The sequence below is a fragment of the Sciurus vulgaris genome (genome assembly GCF_902686455.1).
Source record: "Sciurus vulgaris genome assembly, chromosome: 5".
Classification (NCBI taxonomy): Eukaryota; Metazoa; Chordata; class Mammalia; order Rodentia; family Sciuridae; genus Sciurus; species Sciurus vulgaris.
Window position 1 is genome coordinate 25,409,311 of NC_136465.1, and position 19,795 is coordinate 25,429,105.

A 19,795-nucleotide genomic window follows, 5' to 3' on the forward strand; every position below is an offset into this window, starting at 1 on the left:
TTCAATTCAATTCTAAAGACATTCTCTTGTTCTTGGCTTTGGGCCATCAAAATTATGCTTTGCATTCACAACTCAAAAGCTTATTTGTCAAGTCTTTAAATGCCAACTAATCAAGGAAATCTATCCTGACCTCTTAATTCAGGCCATTAATCTTCAATAGAGAATCTCTTGTCAATCTTCCAGTCTTCATTTATACTTCTTATACTTCTTTAATGTTTTTGCACCTAAATTTAATTCTGAAAGTCCATTATCTACCATAGTATCTAGTACAGAGTACAGCTCAGAAAATAGCCTTGGAATCAGTTAACTGATGGGCAAATAAATAAATATACCAAAATAACATTGAATCCTCATGCTTGTTAAAAAGTTCATTTCCTCTTGTCAGGCATCAGCACCATCTGGTCTCTTCTGTTTTGCAGATGCCTTGTTGAGCAATTCTGTAACTGCATTCTATGAGATTTTGATTGAGATCCTTTCTGATACTAGAAGTTCCTAAATTGTACAGAGATTGCAACAGAGATAGAACTCTGATCAGAACAATATTACTAAATTCTCCAGGGACAGTTCCAAGAAAGGCTCATTCTAAGCATGATGGTCCCTGTGGCACATTTGAGTAAAGGTTCTTATCTGACTGCACATTACAATTACCTAAGAGCTTTGAAAAAATACCCGTGTTGGGCTTCACTCTAGACTCTATTTATTTTATCAATAAATACCTGTAAATGTATCAACCCAGGAGGCAAAAACAAAAATCGAACAACAACAACAACTGCCATGAAACCATAATGTTATTATCTAAGACTAAAATCTTTGCTAAAATAACCGGACTCCTTCTCAAAGGTAGCTTTTCTGTTATGGCTTATATATAAGAGTTGTTCTTCCCAAAGCTACTGTTAATGTAGGAATATTTGGAGGTAAAATAATTGGATTATGAGAGCTGTAAGCTAATCAGTCCTTCCTAGTTTGAATGGACAGGTGGCAAGTGTAGGCAGATGGGGTTTGTCTGCAGGAGATGCATCACTAGAGGTGTGCCCTGGAAGGATTGTCCTTCACGTGGCCCCTTCATCGCTCTCTCAGCTTTCTGACCCTGTCATGAGCTTTCCTCCACGGGGCCTTTTCCCCATGATTCTCTGCTTCAACTTGGGCCCAGAACAATGGAATCAGTCATTTATGGACTGAGGTCTCTTAATCTGTGAGCCCCAAATAAACTTTTCCCTCTCTAATTCCCTCTTGTCAGGTGATTTGGTCAAAGCAACATAAAAGCTAACTAAAATATCTTCTACACCCCATCTTGGAAGATCAAAGTACAGTTTCTAAAATTAAAAGCAGTTAAGAAGATAATTTATGCCCAGGATAATCCCAGTGTCTGGGGAGGCTGAGGCAGCAGGTTCATGAGTTCAAAGCCAGTCTCGGTAAAAGTGAGATGCTAAGCAACTCAGTGAGACTCTACCACTAAAGTAAGTACAAAATAGGACTGGGGATGTGACTCAGTGGTTGAGTGCCCCTGAGTTCAATCCCAGTACCCCCCCAAAAGAAGATAATTTAAAGAATTTTAAATTAATAATATAATCACTGATGATATCAATAGGAAATTTTAAACAGATACCATTAATTTATGATATAGGAATGAGGAAATGTGGAACAGAAGTTCCGTTTTTAAATTTGACAGTTTTCTAAAGTGTACACTCAAGTCTTCATTCATGGAGAACAAAATATTTTACTCAAGGATTATGTGTTATAAAAATTAAAAATCTGGAACTGGGGCTATAGCTCAGTGGCAGAGTGCTTGCCTAGCAAGTGTGAGGCACTGGGTTTGATCCTTAGCACCACATAAAACTAAAATAAACCAAAAGCATGCTGTTCATCTACAACTACAAAATTAAAAAAATAAAAATCTACTTGAAGTAAAATGTTTAATGTTTGTTTAATCTATTTGTCTTAGTAGTATTCTTGCTCAAGACACACCATAGAATTGGCTATCAGTCTGGGGGATGAGGAACTTGATCAGATATAAAAAAATGGAAAAATTCTCTTTAAACTGACTTAGTAGGTTTCTTTGCTAAAATTGGGATCTGCATGCCAAGAAAAGAACAACAAGCCAAGGTCGAAGCCTAATGTAAAAGGGCTCAGAGGATCTTGACTAAAATTGGTTAAAAGGAGTGTCTTTTTCTTTCTTTTTTTTGGACAAGGGAACTACTCCTTGCTACAATTATTATTTAGCCTAATTAGAAATATAAGAACTTTATCTTTTTTATATCAGAGTCATACCATAGACAAATGGATATAGATCTAGTTGAGTTTTTTTTTTTTTTTTTTTTTTAGACGTTTAACACATGGTTACTTTACCACTGAGCTGTATACACAGTTCTTCAGTCCTTTATATATATTTATTTTGAGACAGCATCTTGCTAAGTTGCTAAGGACCCCACTAAGTTGCTGAGACTAGCCTTGAAATTGCAATCCTCCTGCCTTAGTGTCTCCAGTACCTGGGATTACAGGCATGCATTGTTGTGCTTGGCTCAAATCTAGTTTTGATCATTATTAATGGTTACCTGCTTCTACAAGAAGTAAAAGTTAACATTCCCTATCAGAAACTGGTGTAATTGTACATGACTATGGAGGACTAAGAAATACAGATAACTTTTGTTTTTCCATATTTTGGGGACTTGAATTCATGTTGGCATGGGATCATCTGAGCCTTAGTTTGAGAGTTTCCCCTGGACATGGAGGGAGGTCTCAACAGAAAGAGACTGGAGTGTGCAGGCAGATGGCTGTGTATTGATGGGAACTAGCTGCAGAAGCTCGGGCAAGAAGTGTATACTGAGGAGGGGGCCTTTCCGGAACAAAAGCAGTCATAAAAGAGTCAGTGTAAACATCTGTGATGTTCAGAAAATGCAGATGATAGTTTATGAGAATTTTAGTCCAGTTATGTCTTTCCAACCTGCTTAAATCTTCTGTCTTCCTGTACTATTTTTATTCAGTAACATTCAGAAACCACTTAATGAGCACGAGGAGAAAAGGAGAAGACAAGATTAAAAAAAAAAAAAAAAAAAAAGAAGACAAGAAAGGCTAATGACTCCCCTTTTCCATTGTTAGCAACCAGCCTAAACCTGGGGCAAAGAAGAATTTCAGTGGAATAAAATAATGCTGAAACAAAAGTGTCTTGGGGACCAGAAAGTTACTAGACTTTGGAAGGTCTGAAAGTGACTAGAAAATTCATGCAATTGCTTGAGTTTCTAGTGCAAGGACAGAAATCATTAACCACAAATAATGGTTAGAAGGACAGGAGAAGAAAAGAAAGTCTATTAATGATTTCACTCAGGAGTCCAATTAACTGCCTCATTGTGCATATATATTTCATATAGTATAGATATGACATTGATATTTTTCATATTTAGAAACATACAAATAGGTATGTGAACTTTTTTCCTGAAGTAATAATAAAAATATGTTCAAATCTGTTGATTTGAGGGAGTGGGGAGTTTTTTGCTCAGTTTTATAACTTAGACTATTTTTACTGCACTTTTAAGTTTATGCATACTATACTAGATTTGTGTTTTATACATATATTCTTATACATATGGGTATTAGTTAGTTTTCTCCAGAGGAACAGAACCAAGAGTGTATGTATGACTGTCAAAGGGGATTCATTAAAATGGCTTACATGATCAGAAGCTGGGTAGTCCACAAGGGCAATCAGCAGGCTGGCGAGCCAGAAGAACTACAGCTACTCAGCCCAAGAAACAGGAGCCTCAGAACAACAGGAAATAATGATGGTGTCCCAGTTCAAGACTGAAGGTCTTGAAATTCACTGCAGAATAATGGGCCAGGGTCCACTGTGGAAGACTGAAGGGTCTGGAGTCCAGTGTCTACAGGGGATCGCAGCAGCACCTGAAGCACTCACTGAAGAATCAAACTTGCACCTTCCTGGGCTCCCTACTTCTTCCATTTGGGCTTCCAGCCTACTGAAATATGTGACCCTTTCTCTCTCCCCTTAAGTTTGTTGTCCCACATACCAGTTATCTCAGAAAACACCCTCATTGACACACTCAAAAGTCTTTTAACACTAGGCATCTAATACAATCAAGGTGACAATACAGATTTACCATCATAATACGCATATATATTTTTGCATACATACACATAGTTTAATGTGTGTGCTTATATATGTATATGAATATAAATTTTTTAAGGATTAAGAGGATGAGATGTTTATGGCCAAATTTGGCAAGAACCTTTTATTTTACATTCTGAATAAAAGAAAGAAACAAACAAGTACCACTTTTTCTTATTATTTAAACAAATGGGATACATGTTGTTTCTCTATTTGTACATGGAGTCAAGGCAAACCATTTGTGTGATCATAAATTTACATAGGGCAAAGTTGTTTGATTCATTCTGTTATTTTTTTCCCTTTTCCCCCCACCCCTCCCACCCCTCTTTTCCCACTATACAGTCTTTCCTTCCTCCATTCTTACCACCCTCCTTATCCCTAACCCTAAACCTAATCCTAACCCTAACACTAACCCCTTCTAACCCCATTATATGTCCTTATCCGCTTATCAGCGAGATCATTCGTCCTTTAGTTTTTTGAGATTGGCTTATCTCACTTAACATGATATCCTCCAATTTCATCCATTTGCCTGCAAATGCCATAATTTTATCATTCTTCAGGGCGGAGTAATATTCCATTCTATATATATGCCACAGTTTCTTTATCCATTCATCAACTGAAGGGCATCTAGGTTGGTTCCACAATCTGGCTATGGTGAATTGAGCAGCTATGAACATTGATGTGGCTGTATCTCTGTAGTATGCTGATTTTAAGTCCTTTGGGTATAGGACAAGGAGTGGGACAGCTGGATCAAATGGTGGTTCCATTCCAAGTTTTCTGAGGAATCTCCTCACTGCTTTCCAGAGTGGCTGCACTAATTTGCAACCCCACCAGCAATGTATGAGTGTACCTTTTTCCCCACATCCTCTCCAACACCTATTGTTGCTTGTGTTCTTGATAATCGCCATTCTAATTGGGGTGAGATGAAATCTTAGAGTAGTTTTGGTTTGCATTTCTCTTATTACTAGAGATGTTGAACATTTTTTCATATATCTCTTGATTGCTTGTACATCTTCTTCTGTTAATTGTCTGTTCATTTCCTTAGCCCATTTGTTCATTGGGTTATTTGAATTCTTGGTGTAGAGTTTTTTGAGTTCTATATATATTCTGGAAATTAGCACTCTATCTGAAGTATGAGTGGCAAAGATAGACTCCCACTCTGTAGGCTCTCTCTTCACATTACTGATAGTTTCCTTTGCTGAGAGAGAGCTACTTAGTTTGAATCTATCCCAGTTGTTAATTCTTGCTTTTATTTCTTGTGCTATGGGAGTCCTGTTAAGGAAGTCTGATCCTAAGCCAACAAGTTGAAGGTTTGGACCTACTTTTTCTTCTATAAGATGCAGGGTCTCTGGTCTGATTCCAAGGTCCTTGATCCATTGTGAGTTGAGTTTTGTGCAGGGTGAGAGATAGGGATTTAATTTCATTCTGTTGCATATGGTTTTCCAGTTTTCCCAGCACCATTTATTGAAGAGGCAATCTTTTCTCCATTGCATATTTTTGACACCTTTGTCTATTATTAGAAAATTGTATTTATTTGGGTTTGTGTCCCTGTCCTCTGTTCTGTACCATTGATCTACCTGTCTATTTTGGTACCAATACCATGCTGTTTTTGTTACTATTGCTTTGTAATAGAGTTGAAGATCTGGTATTGCGATACCCCCTGCTTCACTCTTTCTACTGAGGATTGCTTTGGCTATTCTGGGTTTCTTATTCTTCCAGATGAATTTCATAATTGCTTGCTCTATTTCTGTAAGGTACATCATTGGGATTTTAATTGGAATTGCATTGAATCTGTATAGCACTTTTGGTAGTATAGCCATTTTGACAATATTAATTCTGCCTATCCAAGAACATGGGAGATCTTTCCATCTTCTAAGGTTTTCTTTAATTTCTTTCTTTAGTGTTCTGTAGTTCTCATTGTAGAGGTCTTTCACCTCTTTTGTGAGATTGATTCCCAAGTATTTTATTTTTCTCGATGCTATTGTGAATGGGGTAGTTTTCCTAATTTCTCTTTCTGAAGATTCATCACTTATGTATAAAAAAATGCATTGGATTTATGAGCATTGATCTTGTAACCTGCTACTTTACTGAATTCACTTATGAGTTCTAAGAATTTTCTGGTGGAATTTCCTGGTTCCTCTAAATATATAATCATGTCATCAGTGAACAGGGATAGTTTGAGTTCTTCTTTTCCAATTCATATCCTTTTAATTTCTTTGGTTTGTCTAATTGCTCTGACTAGAGTCTCAAGAATGATGTTGAATAGAAGTGGTGAAAGAGGGCATCCCTGCCTTGTTCCAGGTTTTAGGGGGAGTGCTTTCAGTTTTTCACCATTTACAATGATATTGGCCATGGGCTTAGCATAGATGGCCTTCACAATGTTAAGGAATGATCCCACTACCCCAGTTTTCTCTAGTGTTTTGAGCATGAAGGGATTCTGTATTTTATCAAATGCTTTTTCTGCATCTATTGAAATAATCATGTGATTCTTAACTTTAAGTCTGTTGATATGTTGAATGACATTTATTGATTTCCGGATGTTGAACCAACCTTGCATCCCTGGGATAAAACCCACTTGATCGTGGTGCACTATCTTTTTAATATATTTTTGGATGCAATTTGCTAAAATTTTGTTCAGAATTTTTGCATCAATGTTCATTAAGGATATTGGTCTGAAATTTTCTTTCCTTGATGTGTCTCTGTCTGGTTTAGGTATCAGGGTAATATTGGCTTCATAGAATGAGTTTGGGAGGGTTCCCTCCTCTTCTATTTCATGGAATACTTTGAGGAGTATTGGAATGAGCTCTTCTTTAAAGGTTTTGTAGAACTCGGCTAAGAACCCATCTGGTCCCGGACTTTTCTTTGTTGGTAGGCTTTTGATGACCTCTTGTATTTCATTGCTTGAAGTTGATTTATTTAAGTTGCGTATGTCCTCCTCGTTCAGTTTAGGTAATTCATAGGTCTCTAGAAACTTGTTGATATCTTCAAGGTTTTCTGTTTTGTTGGAGTATAGATTTTCAAAATAGCTTCTAATTATGTTTTGTATTTTACTCGTGTCTGTTGTGATATTTCCTTGTTCATTCCGAATTTTAGTAATTTGAGTTTTCTCCCTCTTTCTCTTTGTTAGTGTGGCTGAGGGTTTATCAATTTTGTTTATTTTTTCAAAGAACCAACTATTTATTTTGTTAATTTTTCTGATTGTTTCTTTTGTTTCAATTTCGTTATTTCGGCTCTGATTTTAACTATTTCTTGTCTTCTACTACTTCTGGTGTTGTTCTGCTCTTCTTTTTCTAGGGCTTTGAGCTGTAGTGTTAAGTTGTTTATTTGTTGATTTCTACTTCTTTTGTTGAATAACCCCCATGAAATAAATCTTCCTCTAAGTACTGCTTTCATAGTGTCCCAGATTTTGATATGATGTGTCTTTGTTCTCCGTTACTTCTAAGAATTTTTTTTTATTTCCCTCCTGATGTGTTCTGTTATCCATTCATCATATAATAGTGTATTATTTAATCTACAGGTATTGGAGAAGATTCTGTTTTTTATTCTGTCATTTATTTCTAATTTCAATCCATTATGATCTGATAGAGTACAAGGTAGTATCTATACCTTCTTGTATTTGCTAACAGTAGCTTTGTGGCATAAAACATGGTCTATTTTAGAGAAGGATCCATGTGCTGCTGAGAAGAAAGTGTATTCATTCTTTGTTGGATGGTATATTCTATATAAGTCGGTTAAGTCTAAATTGTTGATTGTGTTATTGAGATCTATGGTTTCTTTATTCAATTTTTGTTTGGAAGATCCATCCAGTGGTGAGAGACGTGTGTTAAAATCACCTAGTATTATTGTGTTGTGGTCTATTTGATTTCTGAAATTGAGAAGGATTTGTTTGATGTAAATGTATGAGCCAATGTTTGGGGCATAGATATTTATGATTTTTATGTCTTGCTGATTTATGCTTCCCTCAAGCAATATGTAATGTCCTTCTTTATCCCTTCTGACTAGGTTTGGCTTGAAGTCCACATTATCTGAAATGTGGATGGATACTCCAGCTTTTTTGCTATGTCCGTGTGCATGGTATGTTTTTTCCCATCCTTTTTCCTTTAGTCCATGGGTATCTCTTTCTATGAGATGAGTCTCTTGCCGGCAGCATATTGTTTGATTTTTCTTTTTAATCCAATCTTCCAGTCTATGACTTTTGATTGATGAGTTCAGGCCATTAACATTTAGGGTTATTATTGTGATATGATTTGTATTCCCAGTCATTTGACTCATTTTTGTTTTTTGACATGACTTGGTTTCTCCTTTATTTGGCTATTCCTTTAGGCTAGTTCCTCACTTTGCTGATTTGCATCATTGTTTTTCATCTCTTCTTATGGAATATTTTGCTGAGAATGTTCTGTAATGCCGGCTTTCTTTTTGCAAATTCCTTTAGCTTTTGTTTATCATGGAAGGATCTTATTTCATCATCAAATCTGAAAGTAAGTTTTGCTGTGTATAAGATTCTTGGTTGGCATCCAATTTCTTTCCGGGCTTGGTAAATGTTGTTCCAGGCCCTTCTAGCTTTTAGGGTCTGGATTGAAAAATCTGCTGATATTCTTATTGGTTTCCCCCTGAATATAATTTGATTCTTTCTCGCGGTCTTTGAAATTCTGTCTTTATTTTGTATGTTAGGTATTTTCATAATAATGTGCCTTGGTGTGGGTCTGTTGTAATTTTGTATATTTGGAGTCCTATAAGCCTCTTGTACTTGCTTTTCCATTTCATTTTTCAGATTTGGGAAATTTTCTGATATTATTTCATTGAATAGATTGTTCATTCCTTTGGTTTGTTTCTCTAGGCCTTCCTCAATCTCAATAAATCTTAAATTTGGCCTTTTCATGATATCCCATAATTCTTGTAGATTCTGTTCATGATTTCTTACCATCTTCTCAGTTCAGTCAACTTTGTTTTCAAGATTAAATATTTTGTCTTCAATATCTGAGGTTCTGTCTTGAAGGTGTTCTATCCTATTGGTTATGCTTTCTATGAAGTTTTTAACTTGGTTTATTGTTTCCTTCATTTCAAGGATTTCTGTTTTTTTTTTTTTTCAGTATCTCTAACTTTTTATTGAAATGATCTCTTGCTTCCCGTATTTGCTCTTTTAACTGTTGATTGGTGCGATCATTTAATGTCTGCATTTGCTCTTTCATCTCCTCCTTCAATGCCTGCATTTGCTCTTTCATCTCCTCGTTTGCTTCCCTGATTGTTTTAATATGTACATTCTGAACTCCCTTTCTGACATTTCTTCTGCTGTGCTGTCATTGGGTTTTATTGATATAGTATCTAGGTTTGTTTGGGACATTTTCTTCCCTTGTTTTCTCATATTGGTCAGATGTCAGTGGGACTCTGTGATATTGCAGAATTCTTCTATTGGCTTATAGTGTCCCTGTAGATTTCCAGTGTATCACCTCCCAGCCTTCAGTAGCCTGAAGTCTTGGAGTAACTTGATAATGCAGTGCTTCCGAAGAAAGCTGCCCCTAGCCCACTTCTGGTTTCAGGGCTTGGAGCTGGCTCTGTGTGGAAAGGCTCTCACTGGGGGGCCTGCTCCGAGAAGCTGGCCGTGTGGGAGAAGCCCAGTGCTGGAGTGTGCAGGGCAGCCTGGGGAAGACTCTAGCTGCCCTGCCCTACTCTTAAGCCGCCCGTATCTGGACCTGCAGCCCGGGCCGAGTTTCACCAGGTGGGGGAGACTCACCCCATGGCTCTATTTTAGTCCGAGTCTCTCAGTGCCTCCCCTTCTTGAATCCTGGTTTCTGGAGTGACTGGAGATGCAGTCACCCTGTAGTCCACCATTTTGGATCGCCCCATTGAAAGAGCCTTCAGCCGGAGGGGTCAGGGCTGCCTGGAGAGATCTCTGGCAGCCCTGCTCTGATCCCAGAGGCTGCTTGCGGGTCGGAGGTCTCCGCTGGCTTGGGGACTTGTGGCTGGCTCTGTGTAGAAAGGCTCTTACTGGTCGGTCTTCTCCGAGAAGCTAGCCTAGAAAGGCGCTTCCCGCCGGAGTGAGCCGGGCTGCTTGAGGAAGTTCCAGGCTGTCCTGTCCTTGTCCCTGAAGCTACCTGTGGGCCGGAGTTCACCATGCTGGCTCAGGGACTTGGAGCTGGTTCTGTGCAGAAAGGCAAATAGCAGTTTTGAAAATGGGAAGGAAAGGAACATAGAAGATATTCTTCATTCAGATCCAAAGAAGTAGCAGGGAAATGGAATAGATCTTTCTCATGCATGGAATAAAAGTGATATATATTTAAAGTACATATGTAAGATTTCCAGAATTTCGTGAAAGATAATTCTTTTTTAAAATTGTTTGCCCTTTTTCTTTTCATTTTTTAGAGCTGTGTTGTTAGAGAAAGTTGGAATCATACTGACAAACTCATAGATGCATGGAAATCAATTTCAGTTCATGATCCCCTTTTCTATCCTATCCTCCCTCCCCTTACTCTACTCTGCTAGAAGTCCTTTTGCTTGTCTGTTAACTTATGTTACACATGGTTGGAATATGTATAATTAAGGACTTTATATATTTTCTGCCTGAGGATATTATATATTTTTCATCCTCAGATCCTGAGGGCAGTAAGTATCACAATGTAAATATCAGATTATTGAGATTGCAATACACTTACAAATAAAGATATTCTTTCCTGATTATATATCACAGGATTGAATTTTTTAATGCTTCAGATGACTAGTTTAAGAATGACATGTTAGAAGATTTTTCTATCATCACTATATAGAAAATAATGCAAATCAAAGTCATAGAAAACTATAACTTCCATTCCTGGCATTGGTATTATATCTGTTTGAAAAACAGAAGCATAATTTTATACATATTGTATAACATATGTGATTTTAAATCTCCAAGCCAGAAACATTACCAAGCTGTCTGCAAACACATTTTTAATCCTGAAAAAGAAACGTGTTAAAGATTTTAAACTACACATAAGTGGATATATAGCAGTAAAAGTCATTTCTGGCATGTTGTTTTATTCTTTGCTTCAAATTTTTATTTAAATAAATAGGCATTTCATCCAACTGTTATATACTTTTCCTGACTCTATACCAGGTCAGTAATTTGCCCATTAAGTATGTGCCATTATGACCTCATATATAGATTATGTTTCATTCAAATTAAAGAGTACTTTAAATGCTGACCAACCAGACTTAGTCATTGAAAATAAATAGGATAAAACCAAGATAAATTAAGTGATGCCCCCAAATCCCCACCAAATCCCCAGTCTTATAATCAAATAAATGCATAGTTTTAGCTCCCAGTCAGGTTTATAATAACTATATGCATACATACATACACATACAAACACACACATACATGTACATCAGTGTCTGCCTGAAAACATTTTTTACATGTCATGTCTTAGTATTCTGGTTGTCTTTTTCAATTAAAGTCTTTTGAATTTGAAGGTGCACAGGGAAATCATAAGTGTGCACATCAGAACATTTTCACAGAGTTAACACACCCATGAAGAAATTAAACATGTTTTTTTCTTCTCAGGCACTAAACCATCACAGGAAATCACTATCCCGAGCATTAACAACATAGGTTATTTATTCTTCTTTTCAATCTTTCATCTAAACGGAAAAATTTAGTATGCCATTTTTTTGTTTTTGACTTCTTTAGCACAACATAATGTCTGAGATTCATAGATATTATTATAATTATAGATAATTAATTTTTCTTGGTTTGCAGTAGTTTTTTTAATAAAAACATCATAATTTAGTTTACTGGAGTTGACAAGCATTTGAGTTGATTTTGATATTTAACTGCAAGATCAGTGTTGATCATTCTTGTATATGACTCTTCATTATACACATACATTCACACATTTTTACCTGTTTTATTGCAAGAAATGAGATCTCTGGACCATGGAATCCACACTGAGTTTTACTTGACATTGCCAGTTGCCCCACGTGATGATATGAATTTAACACTCTGTTTAGCAGTGCATCTGTCCTGCACTTTTATCATTTTGATTTTAGCTATTCTGGAATTTCATCGTTCTATCAGCTGATAAAAGAGGAGTGCTAATTTCCAATTATAATGGAGAATTCTTACTTTTGGATTTCTAATTTTTTCATTCTTTGCTTCAGGTATTTTGAAATGCTAACATGAGTTGCATCCAGGATTATCAAGTCTTCTTGATAAATGGACTCCTTTATCATTGTGGAATGCTCCTCTACATCTCTGTTCTTGTTCTGAAGTCCACTTTTTCTGAGTTAATACAGTCACTCACTTTTCTGGTGCTTAAATGTACATAAGACTGACATCTTTTGTCATGCTTTATCTAAATCAATGTGTCTCTAAAATTAATTGTGCTCTTAACAATATGTAGTTGGGCCCTGTTTTCTATTCCATCTGAAAAATCTCTGTTTTTAAAAGTAGATTTGTTTAATCATGTACTTTATTGATTTGGTGAAGTTTACATCCATCATTTTGATATTTATTTTCTACTTTTTCATTTTTTTTTTCCTTCTTTTCCTTTTTTTTTCCAGGCATAGCTTTTTAGCATTTTAACAATTGCCTTGGTTTTAGATGTGCATTTTTTAGTGGTCTCAAATTTCAAATATGAGTATAGTACTTCAGGTGTGATGTAAGAAACCTACTCTGGTATAGTACTTCCCTGATACTTCATATTGTGCTATACTTGTCTTATACTGTACTATTGCATATATGACACAAGCAAAAATGTCATTAATTTTGCTTTCAAAACTTGGGAAAAAAGTAGTTAAAGTAATTGGACTGTGATCCATTCAGTCCTTTTCCCTGGGAGGAGGTGGACATCAAATAGATTAGTGATATTCCTAAGATGAATGACTGTAGCTACAATAGTCGTAACTGTGTGTCTCACAGTAACTAAAATCTACTGTAGATGAGAAACTGTCCCTGGAAATGTCAAGTCACATGGTCTATACAGCCCTCTGGGCTGATTCTTAAATATACACTCCCCGTTTTGTTCAGAGTCCCGTGAACCTCACCTAGAACCCTTTTCTGCTCTGGGCTAAAGCAGTATTTCAGAAACACAGGAAAGGACCCCTGATGTCTCAGATCTCTCTTCTTAATTAAAAACATTTTTTACTATGTACATGTATGATTACATGAATGGTATGAATCTACATTGTGCGCAACCACAGAAATGAAATGATGTACCACCCATTTGTGTACAATGAATCAAAATGCAGTCGGTAAAAATTTAAAAAAAAATTTTATTCCCCTATTGCTTTTATATTTAAAATGAATTAGTAAACATGAGACTCGATAAGATCTCGGGTTTTATGAGGTTGATTTGGGGTTCTTATTCTTTGTGGAGCTCAACTCAATTATATTTCATGTACATATTAAAATGACAAAATTCTTCTTTTTTCAGATTCCATTGTTTTAATTTTTTAGAATTTTCTTGTACTATTGGAAGATATTTTGTGATATATAAAATTCTGAGTTGTAAGTGTCCTATTTTTTTAAACCTTTTTTTTCAGCACCTTAAAGATATCTTTTTATTGTTTTCTGGTTTTCCTTGGTTTCTGAAGAGGCCTGGTACTGTTCTTGTAATTTCTAAATTTTCTTACTGTGTCTTTTGCTTCTGGCAGCTTTTATGATTTTCTCTTTAATAACAGTTTCACCAATTTGATTATACTGTGACTTGCTGTAATTTTACTGTTGCTAATTTTATTTGCAGTTATTTTAGCTTTTTGGATGTGCGTACTTCTTTTTGTCAAATTTGGGCAACTTTTAGCCATTGCTGTTTGTAGATTTTTTATCAACTCTCCTCTCTTCTCTCCTTCTGAAAAGTTCAGTTACATCTTAGTTAGATGAGCTAAAACTAATCCATATGTCACTGAATCTGTATGAATTTCTTACTCTGATTTTCTACTTCTCGTTCTGCTTCAATGTAGAAGTTTTTTTGACTTCTATGTTTTATAGTTCACTTATATTTTCTTCTTCCTCAGTATACTATTAATTCTAATGCTTCATTGAAGACATCATATTATTTTAATGTATTGTATTCTATTTTCTTCATTTGTATATTTTCAAAATCCAGCTTTTTTTACATTCATGTTTTTATTTAACCATTTAAAATATTTCAAATTGTTTTGATAACTATTTTCTTTTTCCAGCACCCTTTTTCTTCAGTATATTGTTATAGTAACATTATTTTCCTAGTTATGGTTCATATATTCTGACTGCTTCAAGTGACTAATACATTTTTTAAATTTTATTGGTTCTTGGACACTATATTTACATTGATCAGTGAATATGATGTGTGGTTAAAGATTGACTTTTTTCCATGTGGATATACAAATTATTCATGCTATTTATTAAAATTCACCATCCCTCCCTTTTACACTACTGATGCCAACCATTTGTTACAAATGAAATCAAGGAGTATTTGAGGATCTCCTTCAGACATCTCTCTCCTGTTCCTTTGAACTAGGTATTATACTTTAATATATATTCAAATTCTCTATTCCTACTTTTGGAAATTTTGTTAAATTGATAATTTCAGGGAACTTACACATCTTAATATAGTATGAAAAAATATAGGCAAAAATTGTGATATTTTCTCCTGTGTTCATTTCTATCATAACTTTATAGAATATGATATCTCCTTTTGGTTATCACATCTTTTCCCTTTTATTTACAATTGATCTTGCAAAAAATCTATTAATACTCTTCAACTTGCCCAAAGCTTGCTCCATTGATATTATTCTAACATACCTTTTTTCTACTTCGTTAATGCTGTGGTTTGGATGTGGTTTGCCTTTCAAGAGTCAGTGTGGTGGAAGGTTGGTCCCCAGAGCAGCCTCCAGCTTGAGGTGTTATGGGGTCTAATTGGAAGTGCGAAACTCAGTGGTGTCTTGACCTCACAAGGAATTAAGGCAGTTCTTGTGTGACTTTTTGCTAGTTCTCTCTAGAGGTTGTTATAAAAGCTGGAGCTTGGCCACACCCAGATCCCTTTACTTCCTGCCTCTTCAGGTGATTCTTTATTCAGCACAAGTTCCACATCCTCATGAGGTTCTCACCAACACTGAGCTGATGCCAGTGACATACATGTCCTTGATTGCCACAACCAGCATGGCCAAACTCACAATTCTGGTGAGGGGTAAAAAGGGATTGGAAAATAAAGACTCATGAACACAGATTTTGAAGGTTAAGCTGGGATAAGATGGAGTTCTGCTGTCTGATGGAAATGCAGATCTAAAGAGTTATCTTTATTTATATATATTTCGTTATCAGGTTAAAAACTATGTAAGCATTATTCTTTGTATTCAGGAAAGTTACAGAAACTAGGATATCTATGTAGCTTTTCCGTGGTGCAATCCACAGTTGCAAAGTGCAATGTTAGGAGCTTTGTGTCCTGTCAAGAAAGTTCATTGTTGAAAGTTACTGTCATCATTACCCTATCATACATGTACTGTATGATTATATGAATGGTATGAATATACATCCTGCAAAACCATAGAAATGAAAAGTTGTATCCATGTGTGTACAATGAATCCAAATGCAGCCTGTATAAATAAAAAAAAAAATAAAAATAAAAACTAAGAATTTTTAAAAAATTGCTGTAAAATGGGCAGGAACAGGAGAAGCTGAGCAGTTGAAAGATTCTAGCATGAGAATTTCTCTATTCCCAGGAGCTATGTGCCTGAAAACAAGGTCAGAGCTGATAGGACTCCTGCACAGAGCCTCCTCATGCAGGGCATTGCCACAGTAGCTAGGTATCCTGTGCCTTTGCACAGAAACATTCCCAGGCACCAGGCATACCATGAAGTCATCAGAGATCCCCACTTGTTGGGAGCTGTGCCATGTGGGCTGTGCCAGGATGGCACCTGGCGGCCAGCCGGAGGTTGTTTTGATCACATCGGCAGTGAGGGGGTTGATTGATATAAGCACACCCAGGTGGTTTGTCATTGGCCTTATTCAGTTAAGTCCATGCACACAGCGCATGCACAGGTGTTCCCGAGTGCTCCTGCTCGCGCCTGCTTGTTTTAACCTTTGCAGTGATAGGGCAGCTGGCTCCTTGCCTGATCTCAACTGGCCTGGCCCCGCCCTCCGCCTCCAGGAGGGAATACAAGCGGGCAGTAGGTAGAAGAAAAAAGTAGCAGCTAGCAGAGAGAAGAAGCAGATCACAGATCGCAGTACATGGGACGCATTAATAAGAAACACCTCTAGCACGCACCTTTAGTTCACAGGATGCAGGATGCACCTCTAAGAAGAAGCAGCAGAACTCTAAGAAGAAACAGATCTCTGATCTCTGTCTTTCTCTAAAACTTTCTCTATAAGCAAAGCCTATCTCTAAAAGTTTCTCTTCCTCTAAAATCAAGCAAGCTTTTCTTCCTCTATGGGCTAGAGAATAAGCAAGCAAGCAAGGAAGCAGCACAGAAATAGAAGTAGTTTATTTCCAGTCCACCTCTGATAAATACCCACGCTACTGTTGCCGCCGCCGGCGACACCCACTCTCAAGTCACTCTTCTCCCATCCTCTGTCATACCTCTCCACGCTTGATCTGTAAACTGTGAACTAAATAGACCTATTTTCTTCATAAGTAGCCTACCTCAATAATTTGGTTATAGTCATAAAAAGCTAGTAACACAATTAATTTCTATAGTACAACATTTTCTTTGGTTTTAAATTTTTTTCACATCTTTCTACTTTTTTTGTGAGGATAAGCGTTTAGGTCACTGATTTCCAGAATTTATTCATTAAATATATGCATTTAAGGTTATTTTTCTTTAAGATATTTTATCAAAATGTAACAATGTTAAAATGCATTATCATTACTATCATTGAGTTAATATGTACTTTTTTCAGTTTAGATCATTGTAAAATTATTTCTTTTTTTGTGTTGTGTGAAATGTTTTATTCATCTGTGTTGTGTTTGTGTTCATATGCATGGGAACTTCTACAGGTTCAGGGAATTTTGTTAGAGTGTGGTTGACACATCCTTGCTGATTTTTTTTGTTTTGTTTTGTTTTATTTCTCTATTATTCATTGAAAGATATGCATTAAAATCTTTTAATTTCTCTGTCTTTCCATTTAGGTCTAGCAGTATTTGTCAAATCCACTCTGAAGTTATATGCATATGAATTAAAACTGCAATATTTTCCAGTGAATAGAATTCTCATCGTTATACCATGTCTCTCTCTCTTGTAATTCTTTTTGCCATAATATTTACTTACTCTGATATTAGAATAGTTATCTGATTCATATTGGCAAGTATTTCTACCTTTTACATTTTTCTAATGTTTTTGTTGTTAACATCATGCATACAGAACAACAAAAATAATTATCGGCAAATAACTATGCGATTATCACCCAAATTCTAAAATTAATGCTCTTCCATATTTAGTTTATCACATATATATTCATGTATCCAGTTTTCTTTTCTCATTAGTGTATCATATCCTGATGAAGACCAAAGAGAGCAGTCAACATGAATACATCTTCACTGAACAAGTGAACATGCTTACCTTTAAGTAGAGATTAACAGTTCTGTGCATGTTGAACATATACTTACTGTGAATTACAGAAATCTTAAGTATATTGCTTGATGAGTTCTAGCAAATGAATATACGGTGGGATCCAATAATGATTACATCAGGTAATCAGAGTTAAAGAGTATAGTGGTATTGGGACAGTTTTTCTGCAAAGATTTCCAACAAGTTAGTTATATTTCTCATACAGAAATATTCATTCTTTTCTGTTTCTGTGTCTCAGAAACAATTTTATATACTCAGCCTTTCAGTATTACAGTGATAAAGTGGTACTATTGTTACAAATCCTAGATAATTTCACCAATTCTTGGGTTTTCTCTGTATCTATGTTTACGTAGTTTTGTTTTATTAAACTTTTTATGTAATATTCTTCAGCATGCCGTATCTTAACTACTGATAAATGTAGTAATTGGTATCTTTTGGAGACTAAGAAAATAAGATAGAAAACTATACTTGGAATGATTTTATTGATAAATCATTTAGTTTTGTTGCAAAATGAAACATCCCAGACCTCAGTAACTTAAGGAAACACCCATTTATTTAACTGGAGATATGGAAGGTTGGTAATTTGGCTTGGTTCAGTTAAGCAGCTCATCTAGTAACCTTGGCTGGGTTCATGCACACACCTGAAGGGCACTGCTGGTCAACTCCATGCTCTACTGCTGGAGCTCAGTTGCCCATTTAGTGGATGATGAGGGTATATAAGCCGCCTGCCTTCACCGAGCAGGCTTGCTTAGGCTTCCTCGTGACAAGGGTTATAGAGTACAGCAACAGAAAGAAATCTTCAATGCCCAAATACTTTTCAAGATTCTGCCACCTTTTCCCATGTTCTGTTGACCCAAGAAGGTCACATGACTGCTCCCAGAGTCAGAGTCAGAAGGAAAGAATGAACCCAAGTGGCACATTATCAAATTAGAGGCCATGACTGCAAGTACCTGCTGTAGAAAGTTTGCATTACACATGTACCCAAAGAGCTCTGGGATTCTCACTCTCCCTTTCTTCAGGAGAAATGGGACTTGACTGATTCAGGGCATTAAGTGATATATCTCAAAATGATCAATATAAAAAATAACCTCAAATCTGTCATATTTGCAAAAAAAATAAACAGTGCTTAGAATTCTTATTGAAGTTTTTAAGCCATTTTGCTCTTATAATTCTGAAACAGATTAAGATAAAGAGTTTCAATCATCAAATAATTAAACAAAGAGAATGAAAAAAATAGATCAAAGTTTTAAGGGATTTTCCTAAAGGGGACGATTAGTGGCAATAGAAATGTATAGTTGGCTTAACAGAGAATTAGAGGAGCTCCTGTCCAAAACGAATAGTTTTAGGAGGTAGGCAATATGAATCTGTGTGTGTGTGTGTGTGTGTGTGTGTGTGTGTGTGTTGTGTGTGTGTGGGGGGGCTGGAGATGGGGAGCTAGTGATCAGAAATATGTTATTATTTTAAAAATAAAATTCAGTTCTAGATCTATTTCATGTCATCTAAGATTGTTATTTCATGTCATCTATGATTATTTTCATCAGAATTTTTTAAATGGGAGGACAATGAATTATCTTTCAATTCTAGAAATTTCACTGAAATTATTGCTATCAATAATTTTATATTTCCTACACATAATGTTGAGCATTTTTCTTAAAGATTCCTTCTTCTTTCAAAAAAATGACAGGGAATTTCTGTTATTTAAGGAAAGTATGTAAACTTTATAACTGCAAATTAAGGCCAATAATCTTTAATTATCCTTTGACTCTGGGAGATGTTCATTTTCATACAACACAAGATGTAGAAAAGTCCTTCACATGTCACTCTCCTTATGTATCCAGACTTCTCTTTTCTTTGTATTATAGCAAGGTGCAAATACTCTCATTGCCCTGGAGGGTTAGTCGTTAGAGGGTTTATCATAGAGTGATTTTCACAATAAGTGACACAGCATTATTTTACAGATTAGAGTAACTTCAACAACAACCTATATTTACTAAAGTTATTTTTTCATATAGGTTGTTTTAATCAACATAGTATAACCCTATAACACAGGTATATTTTTCACCTATTTTAAAATAATAACCATGAGAGACAGATGTCTCTCAAATGTCCATAGAAATTATGTGTACATTATAATTGATATTGTTTTAAATTATTTTACCTTTA